Here is a 14,555-nt window from a genome sequence, read left to right on the forward strand (position 1 = left end):
TAAATAACTACTCAGTTCTCATTGCAAAACCCTTTATGCTTAGCTTATTTAATTTTTTTCTTCTGTATCCTAATCTATAAGTGTTTGGATTTTGGTGAGAATTTTATAGTCTGTCTGATGTAGAGCTGAGAAGGCTCAATCAAATCTTTGTATCTGAAACCCTGAATGAAGTTTAATTCTTATAATGTTGACAGGAACAGGATGACATATTTAATTCTCTAAGCCAATTCATTCTATCAAAATTCTAATGCATCTGAAAAGTAGTCATATTTTCAAAATATCTAAACGTATTTATTATATCTCAACTTATTATATAAGAAATACAGTGAGGTTTTATGAATATACAGCAGCATTGCCAAATGGGATAATTTTTGGTGCTTCCCTTAAAGCCTCAGCTGCTAGAATCCTGTGATTATCTTAACACCTCCATTTTCAATTTACAAAAAAAAAGGAAGTTATCTCCTATGGTTACTGAACAGATTTTGAAAATGCTTACACTAGGGCTAGGGGAAGCCATTCAAAAAGCCAGAACCTGAATTGTTTCAATCTTTGCAGATTAGTGTGCACTAGACATTTCCTTTTCATTCCAAAAATGCAGACAGATGCCTGCAGTGGCTCAGACTAGAAGCTGGGGTAATGTGCTGGCAGCCCTCCTGTCCCTTTCCAGTGCTGAGCTGAGGGGGGTGTGGCGAGGCCCTGATTAGGGAGGAGTTTAAACCTCCACCCTGCCTGCACCACCCCAGACTTTTCCCAGCTTGCTACTCAAGGGGCGGGAGTGTTGCCAGAACCCGCATCTGAGCTTTTCAAGCTCCCTCTCCCTGCTTCTTCATAGTGTCTTCAAATCAGATCATTTTTAACACCTTTCTCTGTCCCCTCTTGAAGACTGGCAGATTGCAGCCAGCAGGTTGCTTGTCAGAACAAAGTTGATCAGCCCATCAAGCCCTACAAAAGAAAGCATCTCTCATTAGTTTCAAGCTCTTTTTATCTGCAGGGTGCATTCACATTTGCAAGCCACTAGCTGTCTGCCTTTATTCCACTGAAACTGGAAACTCACACAGACACCTCTCAGCATTAGGTAGCATGGGGGGGGGCAGAGGGGGGCATGGCCAGATGCAGGGTCCCTGTGCTGTAGTCCCTGCCATGGGAGAGGGGTGGGAGGGGGGATCCCTGCTTGAGCAGCCAGTGGGGGGAGGGGGGGAAGGGAAGGAAGAGGGGGAAGCCTGGCAGCCACTGCAGCCCTTCAGCCAGCCAGAGCAGTGCTAGTGCTCTGGCTAGGAAGGAGGGGGCAAAGCCAACATTGCTGTGCTCCAGCGGAGAGCCCAGCCCAGCCCAAGGCTACGAAGCAACTGGGATGCTGGGGGACTGTGGTTTAACTTGAACCAGGAAGGGGTCTGGGACAGAAGTTTCATAAACTAGTTTGACCCAAATCTGTTAAGTCTGATCTCACATTCAGCTAGGTTTATCTTAAACCAGTTTCAGCCATTTTGAAACTGGTTTGTGCACACTGAACTTACGTTCTGTTACAGGTTTAAGCCAGTTTCTGATCACTTAAACCAGTTTATGTGTAGTTTCTGTCCCTAGCCTAAAGACCCAGAAAACAAAAGTTAATGGTTTTTAAAACACAACATTAAAAAGTCTCTAATTATTAATCCAATCTTATATTTTTTGTCATTTGAGATGTGATTTTTTTTAATGCTTGCACTTAACTTTGCCTAAATTGCCAGAGTTCAGCTTTTCTAATACCATCTCTATCTGCTTTATTGACCCCAGCAGTCTTCTGTCTCAGAAGAATATGGGCGATCTAGGCTTTGTTTTGTTTTGTTTTAAATGCAGCTTAATGCCAAACCATCAGATTGCTATGTGGAACAATGGGCAACCATATACAGTACCACACTGCCACATACCATTATAGGGTACATCTACAGGGCCTCTGTGGTGCTTTCAAGACTGCTGACAAAAATAAGACCCACCCAGTTCCTACTTTCCCTGTTCCAAACCTGGACTCTCTGGAGACCCTTCATCACTCTTCTCAAAACCTCTGTCCCTCTGAGAGCAGCAGTAGGGATGTATTTTTGACAGTAACCTTGAGAATGGCAGAGGGGCGCTGTATAGAAATCTGTAGTCATATGACCACCATTGGTATCTATAATACTGCAATTAATTCCTGCATAATTAGATTTTTTTTCCCAATTGTACTTGATGATACTCTTAATGTCCTTGTTTTAATTCTAGTCCCATCTGTGGATACACAGTGCAACGCCTTCAGATGCTTGTACCTGAAGGACACGCTGAATTCACAGAGGGTTTCCCTGTGCCATTTCAGACATTAGCTGCAGTTTCTCCCTGTTTCAGCCCATGTGATATCACACTCTCATTAACTGTGTTGCTACTGGTATGTGGCACTGCATCATTTTTTTCTGCCATGTGTCATCAGGCAGTCATTGGTTTTTAATATGTGACTTGTAGAGAAGAATGCATAACCAGCCTTTCTATTAATATATTTGTCTTATTATAGTAAGATGACAGACAGCAGAATATTGAAGTCAAAGATTCAGGAAAGTGAATCTTCAGTAGAGAAAACTAATAGACTTTTTTGTAGCCGATTTCAGCCTGACCCCTATCACAGCACTTAATTTTTGTCTCTGGCTTGATTTCTTATTCTAATTTATTTTTCCTCCTTGTCTTGCACTTTATAGACTGGTCTCTGGAAGACGCACTTGATTTGCATATACCGAGTAAGCCTGAAAAATGTTCAAAAAAAAGCAATTGGCTATTTTTCCTCCTTTTTTTCAACATTCCAACTTCCTTTAATTAAACAAACAAACAATCAGAAAAGTCCCACTTGCTGCTTGTGTATCATCTGTTGAAGGTGTCCATGGTGAATAACATAGCACTGCTTAATATGCAGTCTTGCAGGAACACGGCTGCTGGCATGCTATATTAATCGATTTTTTTCAGGATTTGTGGAGGCAGAGGTGGCATTTTGTTACTATCTTGGCAGAACATAACCTTTCATTTTCACAGATCACAAAGACGCTCATCAGTGAAGTACAGAGCAGATCCAGAAGCTGTCAAGGATATGAGCTGCAGAGCAAAAAAATGCCATCTGCATTGCTCATGATGTTCTTGGACCAAAGTATCAAAAAGATGCAAATGAATGCCACAATTCCACACACACAAGCACAGCCATGAGAGCTAATAAGCTACCAATATTAATGGGATTTTTTTTTTAATTTAGTGAAAACTAAACCACTTCAGATTGGATCTCCAATGTACATAGCCAGAAATAAATTCTTTCCCAGTGAACCTAACATTTCAATAATGATGAGGATAAAAATTCATTAGGTTAAGATAGTGAATTCTTCACTTTTAACTGTTTGTCAGGTTTGGCATTTTGCAAGTCAGAACTCTTCAGCAAGTCTGGAGTGGGTCATCTTCATTTCTGACTTATCTTGCTAGGATCCTATGATCCCTGCTGACTTCCTGCCCCTGGGGCAGGGGGCTGGACTCAGTGATCCTCCGGAGTCCCTTCTAGCCCAAATGTCTATGAAATCTAGTCAAGCTGATACTGGACATTTATTGTTACCTAGCAAGCATCTCCTAGAAACAGTAAATACTGAAGTATGTCAATGCCGTGTTTTTCGAAGCAAATCCTTTAACAACGAGGCATTTCTGATGAGTGGATCATTCTGGACAAGGGCATGTAATACATATTGGATAGTTCATCTGTCTGCATTCATGTTCCTTGTATCCTGAGCAAGAAGCTACCAAAAAAGGCCTGTGCCTATTGATATTGGAGCTAAAATTAAAATGGCTTGCTTCTTCCAAAGTGACGTGATCTGAAGTTTTCAGACAAAAGAGATGTTTATTGCATTTGCCAAATGATGGATGTATATTACCATGTCTACTCAAATCCAAAATGACGTGTTTTTCCCCCTGTGTTAGCAGAAAAAAAAGTTCTCCTAGATTCAAGTACTGGCTTGGGGAAGATGACAGCTCAGCTCTTGCTTCAGGCTGAAGGTGGAGTTGAGTTGCTACCTGCCCTGAGATGGGATGGCTCATCTGGTGGGGAAGGATGTCCCCAGGCAGCCTGCCTTCCTCCTACTCTGCCACTTACCTTCTGCTCCAACCCCAGTCACTCTTAACTCTGACCCATCCTAGCCAGGACTCCTGCCTGGTTCCCTCTGGCCTGGCTGGGCCACTGGTGCTACTGACTGCTCCAGAGGAGCAGAGCTGCAGCACAAAGAAAAAGGCAGGGAAAGTCTGGGGGGGGCGGGGGAAAGCATGATTTAGGGGGCAAGGGTGGGAGATGAAGCCTAGTCAATGAGGGCAGACAGAAGGGGGCACATGGAAGGGGGCAAATGGTAGGTGGCAGGCATCTGGGGGGCAAGAAGCAGGAGAGACAGGCAGCAGGAAGAGCAGGCACAGACATGGGGGGGCAAAGGTGGAGGGCAGAGGAAGCAGGAGTGCAGGGGTCAAGGGTCTGCCCGCTCACCGCTCACCCATACCAATGCAATGGAGGGGATTAATTTAAAATGACCTTCCACTACTCAGATGCCATACATGGACAATAATGACACTTTTCTCATTTACCATGTATAGAATCCAATTATTCTAAATTGAAAGTCATTTTGGATTTGGGTAAATACAGCATTTGGGGCATCCCATATGCTAGTTATTTTGTTACATTATCCTTCCTTTTTTTACCTCACTAGCCTAAATATAGATAGAAAAACATAATTTAGCCCATGTGTGTATAATGTGGGCAACACCCTCTCCCATACAAATTAACGGGTCTGTTTCTATTAATCAAAAGGGCGAAAGATAAGCCCCATCATCAGGTAATTAATATCCTGAATGGCTAGTAAAATAAATTATTGAAGCATTTTCTTGGACACAAAATAAATTAACTGGTGGGAATACGCTCAGAATTTGAGTTCCTTCCAGATTTTGTAAGGCTCAGCAGAACGAAAGATTTTGTATGAAAATAATCCCTTCTCTGAATTTGTGGAGGATGCATTTAAACAGCCATAAAATCATAGAAACTTAGGGCTGGAAGGGACCTCAGGGGGTCATCCAGTCCAACCCTCTGCTCAAAGCAGGTGCATTCCCAACTAGATCATCCCAGTCAAGGTTTTGTCTAGCCAAGTTTTGAAAACCTCCAAGAATGGCATTTCCCTCACCTCTCTGGGTAACCTGTTCCAATGTTTTACTACCCTCCTACTGAGAAAATTCTTCCTAATATCTAACCTGAACTTCCCTTGCTGCAACTTGAGACCATTCTTCCTTGTTTTGTCATCTGCCACCACTGAAAATAGTGTTGAAATAATTGTCTGAAACAGATTTGCATGTGTTTCCTTTCTCCTGGATTTGGGGAGAGGCAATGAAAAGGGAATGCAGAAACCAACAAACTGTAATAAGGTAGAGCAGAGGAAAAAAAGAAAATAACTTACATTAAAATATTTCCAGTTGAGGACGACGGTTAAAGGTTCTAACGCAGCTGGGATACGTGGTGGGGGAGTTCTGGCTGCTCGGCTAGAGAGTGCAAGGTGTGGAGGTATGCTAGCTGTCCCCAGGTTGCAGAGCAAAATGCCTTTGGGCTTTTCTGGTTTCCACATGAGGCGAAGCAGGAATGTTTTCCCCCTCCTCTTGCTACAGTCACCAGGTTTTTTTATTTAGTTTTGTTTTGCCTTTCTCAGAAGCACTGAGGAAGCGCTTGTTGGCTGCAGCCAAGGGTGGGGATTTTGGCTGGGATGTGCCAGAGCTTCTGTTTGGAATAAAACCCTAAATATACAGACTAGAGGTTCTTGCTGCTCCGCTCAAGGTTAGCCGAGACACCACATTTGGGATCAGGAGGGAAGTTTATCCTATGATCAGAGGTAGGGAGGTCTGCCTTGCTTGCCAGCAGGGCCATGGCCCTCTTCCTTGGATCTTGCAAGTGTATTTTAACAACAGCAGGGCACTGACAGTCCTCATCCACCTCTTTTACCGATGGCAGGTGCAGGTGCTTTTGCTGTGTTTGGGCTATGTACCATGTAGTATACAGCAGGGTTGATTGTGCAGTCTTCGAATAGGTTACACAAGGACTTGTCATGGATGGTTTGAATAGGGATCCTGCCTCAAGCCAGTGATTGGTTTGAATGATGGCCAGAGGTCCCTTCCAGACCTACTTTTTATATGAATCTATGATTTTCAGAAGTAAAATATTTTCCAAATTTGATTTTTTTTCTCCTCTGTTATAGTTACTCATTTGGCCAACACTAGAGGTAGAAATCTTTTAGCCTGGAGGTTATTAGGCTGGCCTTCAGCATTCATTATTTGCTATTCCTTCATGTGACCATTTACCAAATTATACAGTCCCAGATGCAGATCAGTCACCTCTACCTGTGACAGAGTAACTTGATGGCAAAGACCTCTCTTCCTAGTCTTGGATTCTCATGGTGGACGTGTATTTCCCAGCTAGACAGGTTTCAGTGTTAAGAATGTCCTACTTTATTTCCAACCCTGTCACCTGCGCTTTTTCCTTTGAGGAGCAAGAGAAACAAGGAGCCCAAGGACCTTGTACTTGGCCAGGTCTCCAGCTAGGGAAAAGGGCTTTAGACTTCATTTGCCTCTTTACGCCTGACTCTACTCCACAAGGCCTTCTTCTGACCTCAGTGTTGCTACCTTGGTCCCTATTCCTCCACAACTGTTTAGCCAAATTTCAACAGTAGTACATTTTCAAAAACAATAGTAAAACTATGAAGACAATATATTTTGCATTTCTTTGTTATCAGTCTTCACCCAGTTTCTTACTAAAATGCATAGTATGCAACCAGCAAACCAACCATACCAAAACCCTCTAATAAATTCAGAGATATGATGGAAACAATTCACGAAGTCTTCTATATATGACTATGTCTCTCTATAAAACCAGAAGGGTGATGACATATGCTGTTTTGTTACTGACCACCTCCAATGAAGTTATTTCCAACCATCAAACAGAAACAATTCTGCCCATTTGGAGAAAAAAATAAGGAATGCATATGCTGTTGCCATGATGCATAACAAGAAAATCACGGATCAATATCAACAAAATCAACAACAGTTATGTATTTGGAATGTTAATTTTCAGTTTTAAAAATTGTGATTTATTTTTGCATCTCTCCTCCCACAGACATTGCAGATGGACTTACATCATCCTGAAAATGTCTACAGGTGCAGAAGTATCGTCTTGTGGTACAGCCTCAAGATCTTTTTTACTACCCAGTTTTAAATTGACAGATTTTTTTTTTCTATTCATCGAAATATCCTTGATGTCTATAACAAGTGCAAAAAACAACTCCTCTGTTTTCATGTACAAAATGTTTATCAAGTGCAGTATCACATTAGCCTGCAACACTATTGCAACACCATTGCTACAGAACAAGAAAAAAATACTATAGGGGCACATCTACATGCGCAAATAAATACAACTGAATTTCATGCACATTAAGCTAGTTTTGGCAGGTGTCTGCACCTGATTTTGCCCTTGCTGCCACTGCCAGCAATGCCTTGCTGCTCCAGCCTAGCCCCTGCCAGTGATGACTAGCACCCAGAGATCCTGCTGTCCATGGTACAAGAAGAACAAGAGACCCTATGGGGCCAGAGGCAGGGACTGGGTATTGGGGGACATGTATGTGGCCTCCAGGGTCAAGAGAATGTCCATGGCCTGGGGGTCAGTGTCCCCCTGCTGCTGGAGCTGCTCCAGGTACTCCCACTCCAGTGCCTCCATCTCTGCTGTACCTAGCCCTACACCTCTACCTGGGTGATGTCCTCTGCCCTCCAGGCCTGCTGGCTGCAGCTGCCCCCACCCAGGCTCCAGGACAGCCCTGCACCCACCAGTGGGGGCCAGAGCTCCAGCTTCAGGAGGCCCTGGCTGAGCCACTCCTGCACTCCCTGCTCCAGCACAACTGTTCCACTGCCCACACACCCCCTACCACCTCCCCACCCCTAGCACCACTCTCAGGACATGCACATGGGTGAAACAAGAAAGCTTTATTACCCTCACAACACCCATCCCCATGTACCCTCCTCTCCCCTCAACAAACAGAACCCACTCCTCCCCTCCTCAACCAACAGTGCCCTTCCCACCACCCTCCCCACCCACCAACAATAAAAAAACCATTTACAAGTGGAAAATTATACACAGGTGGGAAACTATTGGCAATAATTTGGGTCTTCAAACCCAGAGTGGGGGGCCATGGGAAGAGGGCCTAGGGGGCAGAGCCCTGGGGCAGATGCCCAGCACCCCAGCCCCTGGATATTCTCCTGTGTATCCAGCAGGTGGCAGCCTTATGCACAACTGGGTTTTTGGCTACAAGTTACAGGGGATAGCAGAGGGGCTGGGTCCAGGCAGGTGGTGGCAGATTCAGAGCAGGGGCCAGGCCAGGGGATCTGACAGGAAGAAGGCACCCAAGGACCTCCTCCCAGGGCCAGAAAGGGGCCTTCTGAAAGGCAGTGGGCAGGAACAAGAGGCCCTATGGAGCCAGAGGCAAGGGCTGGGTATAGGAGGACATGTATGTGGCCTCCAGGGCCAAGAGGATGTCCATGGCCTGTGGGTCAGTGTCGCCTGCTGCTGGAGCTGCTCCAGGTGCTCCTGCTCCACTGCCTCCATTTCTGCTGTATCTAGCCCCACGCCTCTACCTGGGTGATGTCCTCTGCCCACCAGGCCTGCTCCCACACCTCCCATACCTGCTCCTGTATGTCCTGTTCCTTCACCACCACCACCAGCTGCTGGAGCAGGAGGTTCCAGTCCCTGGTGCACCACTGGCACAGCTGGCATGTCCGGGTAGATACAGCAGTATGTGGCAGTGACCTAGAGCCCACATCTCTGCTGGAGCTGATGACCTCTCCTCCATGTCCATATGTTGGCCCTACAGAAGCAAGAGACAGAAGTCTTTTGTGAGAGTTTGCAATATTTCACATATAGGATGCTCTTCACCAGGGGCCATGTGCTTCCTGGCTTCACTTGAGGGGTCACCCTTAGACAGGTGCCCAGGATCATGGTAAGCCAGCCAGGCAGGCCTGGGCCCAGGCAGCTGCTGCCAAGCCCCCCCATCTCCACACACTCCCCTAGGGCTGGCAGTCCTCTGGGTTCTGGCCACAGATAACCCATCTTACCTTCCCCCTTCCCAGGGTGGGACAGGCCAGGCTTCTGGGAACACCTGCTGCCATGACTCCAGACCCCTCTCTCCCACCTCTCACCCTACAAGTCAACCACTCTGCTACACTGCCACCCAGCCCGCAGCACCCAGGCTCGGGGTGCATGGGGCTCTCAGACAACTGGAGCAAAGGTCTGGCTGTGCCCCCACCCTCCCCACAGGGGGCCTCCCTGTGCCCCACCACTGCTGTGCCCCTAATGTGCCCCTGCTGCATGTCCCCTGAGCAGTGTATAATAAGCTGTTGATGGAGGCTGAGAAGTGCCCAAGCCACTATGCCTTGCTGTTGCTGCTGCTCTTCCTGGTGCCCTGGGCACACCTACACTCCTAGTTCAGGACCCTGAGCTACAACAGCACAGGAGACAATCCTGGTCTGCCCTGCAACCTCTGCTGCCACCTAGAGGGCTACCTGTGGCATGTCTACATGTCCCTAATCCCCAGTTCTGAGGAAGACATCACTGTCAGCATCAATGCCTTCCTTGGCATTTTAGAGGCCTATGCACACCCAACCACAGGGGACATGAGCTGCTGAATAAAGTTTTGAACTGTGTCCCACCTGTCTGTATGCTGTGGGAAGAGTAACCTGAAGCTATGGAAGTGCAGGTGGGCTAGGCAGGGTGAGGGGGCAGGGGCTGGGCCAGAGGCAGGGGAGAGAACTGGGAGAACCCTCCCCCAGCACATGTCTGGAGCTGGAAAGGCTGGCAGCTCAGCACAGGACTCCCTGTCAGTGAGGGTGACCAACTGCACCCAGTGTCCATGGCCTGTGGTGTGCAGTGGGCCAGCGCCTGGCCAGAGCCCCCTCCTGGGGAGGAGTTGGTTCTGCTAGTGGCCAGCAGTATCGTTGCTGGCTGCTCCTGATAGCAGGGTGTGGGACTGGGCTGATAGCAAGGCAGTCACTGGCCAGGGTCCCCAAGGTACCCGTGCATGCAGCAGCTGGGGAGGTGCCAAAGGCCTGAGGTCCCCTCCTCCAGTGACACATCACTGGAAGCATCAGGGTGGGGTGGGAGCTCAGGCAGGCCACCTCTGCTGGTGCCATTTGCATGGTTGTGGCCTGGCTCCCAGGGTGCCAAAATACAGGACAGCTTTTACATGAAGGCCATGGACTTTTGGGCATGACCAGACTGATGACTGAACTTGGTCATGGACATCTACTGTACCCTCAAGGCCTTGACTTTTATGCAGCACTGCCACACCAACCAGGAGTGCCCTTGCTCCCACATCCTGCCCGACAAGTCCTCATAAATGTGGGTGAGTGTCTGCCCTGCACAACCTGCCTCTGCACATTGACACAGAGCACCACAAGGTTTCACACCTCCTCCCAGGTCCAGGTGGGGGCCCAGGTGATCAGAACAGGTGTGTGCACATGGGCAGGACTGGGACTCAGTGGTGAGGAGGGCAAGGAAGGCATGGTCATCCTGCACTAGCTCCCTGGGACCCCGTGCAGCTGTCTCTGTGTAGCTGGCCCTGGATGGCTGCCAGCAGCACTCAAGACAGGGGCAGAGCCAGGGACTGGGAGCTGCATGGCAGAGGCACTTCTTCACAGCACCTGAAAAGAGACACTGCTGGGGTTGAGCAGCAGCAGAGAACAGGTGCTGCTTCACTACCAGAAACAGCCAGGCACCAGCCTTGGGGGGATTTCAGGGCTGGGCAAAAGGTGCAGTAAGCTGCAGCCCTTTGCAACACTCACCTGTGGCCAAGCAGCAGCTTGGGAGGGAGACAGGCCAGGCAGAGGCAGCCTGGGTTCAGGCCAAGGGAAACATGGGGTCTGCTGGGCTCCTGTGTACATCAACAGGCTTGTCCAGGCTCCTGGTGTTGTGCCCCAAGGCACAAGGTGGCTGGAGGCTTTTATACACATAAGTTAGGGGCAGCCAGAGAGCAACCCAGCCCTGGAGCAGGAGAGGTGGCCAGCCAGAAGCCCTGGGGCTGGGCTCAGGCTGGCCCCCAATTGGCTGACCAGACCTGGCACTAAAGTTAGTGCCGGATCACATCTATACTTACGTTAATGCACATTAATTAACCGTGCCTAAATTTGCTACCTGCATTTGCTGGTAGCAAATTTAGGCAGGATTAGCCATTTTAATGTGCAGTAAGGGTGCAGTCATGTAGATGTGCACCTGTAATGTGCATTAACTTAGGCTAATGAGCATTAACATGTCACATGTACATGCGTCCTAGAAGTAAAAGTAGAAAATTAAAAGGAGAACTTTAAGAACTGAGGGGGGGAGAGCTATTTTTATTTGACTTAAAAGAAACTAATGATTTGCCCTGTAAATACTGACTATGCTTTCCAAGTGATAGGTCTGACCTTGTAGTGCCCTTAAATAGCTATATTACATCCAGAAATCTGAAGACCAGAAGAGAATATCCTGATCATCTAACATGACCTCCCACATAACAAAAGTTATAAACATTCCTGAATTTATCACTGTTTCCTGGTCAACTGGCTAGAATTGAGCCAAGCCACGTCTTTTATGGAAAAAAATATTTTGATTTTAAAAAATTCCAGTTCTAGAAAATCTCCCACCATTCTTTGTGATTCATTTCAGTGTTTAATTATCACCGTCTTTAAAAAAAATCCCTTCAGTTCAACATTCAATTTCCAGCCATTGGATCTCGTTACACATTCACCTTGTAGACCCAAGGAAAGCAACCTTTTTGGCATGCCACAAATTAGTCCTGCACCCTCCCCAAGTGTCACTCTTAATCTCCTTCCTCAGTTTAATCTGCTGCTCTGCTTTCTTCTTCCCTCCCTGTGCTCCCTGCTTTGCTTCCTGCCCTGTCTGCCACTGTGCTACCACACCCTACTTGATCAGCTGAATGCCACACACAGAGGCTGTCCGTGCCTTGTGGGATCTGTGATACAAACTGGGCACCCCCATGCTAAACTGAGGAATTCAGCATCAGGTTTTTGCTCCCCACACAGGTAGACATAGACAGTAAAAAAGTTTCCCATTAACCTTCTCTTTAATAAGCTATATTTATTATATTAATTTATTCTTTTATTATAAGGCATGCTTTTCCAATAATTCAATCATTCTTCTTCATCTTCTCTGAACCCGCCCCAATTTATTAATATCCTTTTCAAAGTAGGGTCACCAGAATTAAGCAAAGTACTAAAAACCATACCAATGGTCATACCAGTGCTCACCACAGAAATAATCTAGCATCTGTAGTCCTTTTTGACACTCCACTGTTTACATAGTCAAAGATCCCACTAGTCCTTTTGGTCATAGCATTACCCTAGGGAACTCATTTTCAGCAGACTGTCCACAATGATCCTTTAGCCTTGTCAGAGTGACTGCTTCCTAGAGTAGAGTACACCATCTGATTAGCATGGCTAGCAGATTTTGGGTCCTAGTTATAATATATTACATTTGTCATACTGAAATGCATATTGTTTGCCTGCAGTCAGCTTACCACGTTAACTGAATCACTGTGTTTCAGTTACTGTTGTCTTCAATATTTACAATCTCCAAATCTTTTGTTATCTGTGAGTAATGATTTTGTTTGTCCATCTGATTGATACGGGTGTTAAATAGTTCAGGGTCATGAACCGATCTCTGGGCGAGGGACATTTTGTTTGGCATTTAGGAAAAAGCTAGATGACATATTCATGAAATTAAATATTTTCCAATCCAACAGCAATTATAATGGAACATGTAATACATCTGCTCTGCGGTGCTTTCCTATTTACAACTACATCCTGCAATTTATCATTTACCCAGTTTTTAATGCACTAAATGTTGATTTTGCATCATTCATGTTTCTTAATCAAAGTGACATGTATTACCAGATAAAATGCCTTAATATATTACTGTTTCCAAAAACGTATATTAATTGGTGTGAATTAAAATAGCTTCCTTTAAATCTTTATTAATCAAATCCTATGTCAGCCATGTCATTACTTTCTCTGGGACTGTCAAGTTTACTGACCTATAACTACCAGGCCACACTGTGCTCCTTTTTTAAATATTAGCACAACATTAGTTTTTCTTTCATCTCTTCTTCCTTTCAGCATTTATTGGTTTTTAATTATCTCCTGGGCCAGCTCTTTTATAATTTGACAATGCAAGCTATCCTGACAATTTGAAATCATCATCTTGTTTAATATCCATTATAATCAGCATTGGATTGAAAAGTATTCCATCATCAGATGCGTTCCATGAATATGTCAGCTAACTTTTTCCCAAATGCCAAACAGAAATATTTATTTAACATGGCACACACCTGCTGAATGCACGCCATCAGGATTCCTTTGGGGGCAAAAAAGAAAAAGAAATAACTTTTCCCCTTCTCTGTGTAGTCTCTGCTTCAGATGTGGCACATTTTGTCAAGTCTACCTAACCAGAGAATTACTGAACAGAAGATGAGAAAAAAATCTATGAACCTGAGTCTACTCTCATGCTCATACATCCCATCAATGCTAATGAAGGTCATAGGAGCATATGGTGAGAAAACGGCACCACTAAGACAACAGACCGGCATCTGACTGCTGCACGTAACTTTCAGACCACAGGTGATTCAGTCTGTGTTAGCTGACAGATCCTGCAAACTAGGATACTCACACTTATTTTTCAGAAAGAAATAGAAAATTATCTACTGGCACAAAAATCCTCTTCCATTAGGGCTGGAGCTAGAATATCTATTCTCACTTACTGCTTCTGAGTCTCAGTCACTATCAGATTCTGTTACCATAGAAGAATTTTAATGATTTCCTGGTCCAGAGAGACACACAGTATGGGTAGCATTACCTTCTGCAGCATTTCTAATTGCTGGAAAATTTGGGCTTTTGTATGTTGATTTAGAATGACAAATGGGGATTTAGAGTGATGAATGGACAGTTGTGCTCTGGAGGAAGGGTAATGATCTGTGCCTGATACAAGACATAACCGACTGGTTAGTGTATGTTAAATAGCCTCCCTTGTGCCCAATCTACAAAGAATGTAAGGTTGTTACACCTGTGGTTACAGAGGCTGTTTCCCTAGTTTAAGTTTTAGAGATCATGACTTCAGCTCTAAAGGGTCCCTGGGTTTAATCCAGGATGTCAGCCAAAGTGGCAGCTGTCACACAGATATGTGAGCCAGCAGAGACTATGACACAATTACCTTAAGACAAAAACATCCAACGTATTTCCAGTGCTGTTCTTCCTACATGTAGTTTCTCTAGTAAAACTTTTAGTGGTGGCAAGAATATTGTGGCTATCCACACCCTAACGCCTTCCATTTGCTAAGTGCTAACCTTTCCCAACAAATACCTGCAAGCAACCAGAAGCAAGTTAGAAAAGTGAAATATCCTGTTTCTGGAGAGGAGTCCAGTTTGGAAAAGAGAGATGTGGATTGATTCTGCCATTGCATCATTTGATCACATAGCAAGTTT

This window comes from Crocodylus siamensis, chromosome 1, assembly GCF_052110815.1.
Source record: "Crocodylus siamensis isolate JL-2025a chromosome 1, ASM5211081v1, whole genome shotgun sequence".
NCBI lineage: Eukaryota > Metazoa > Chordata > Crocodylia > Crocodylidae > Crocodylus > Crocodylus siamensis.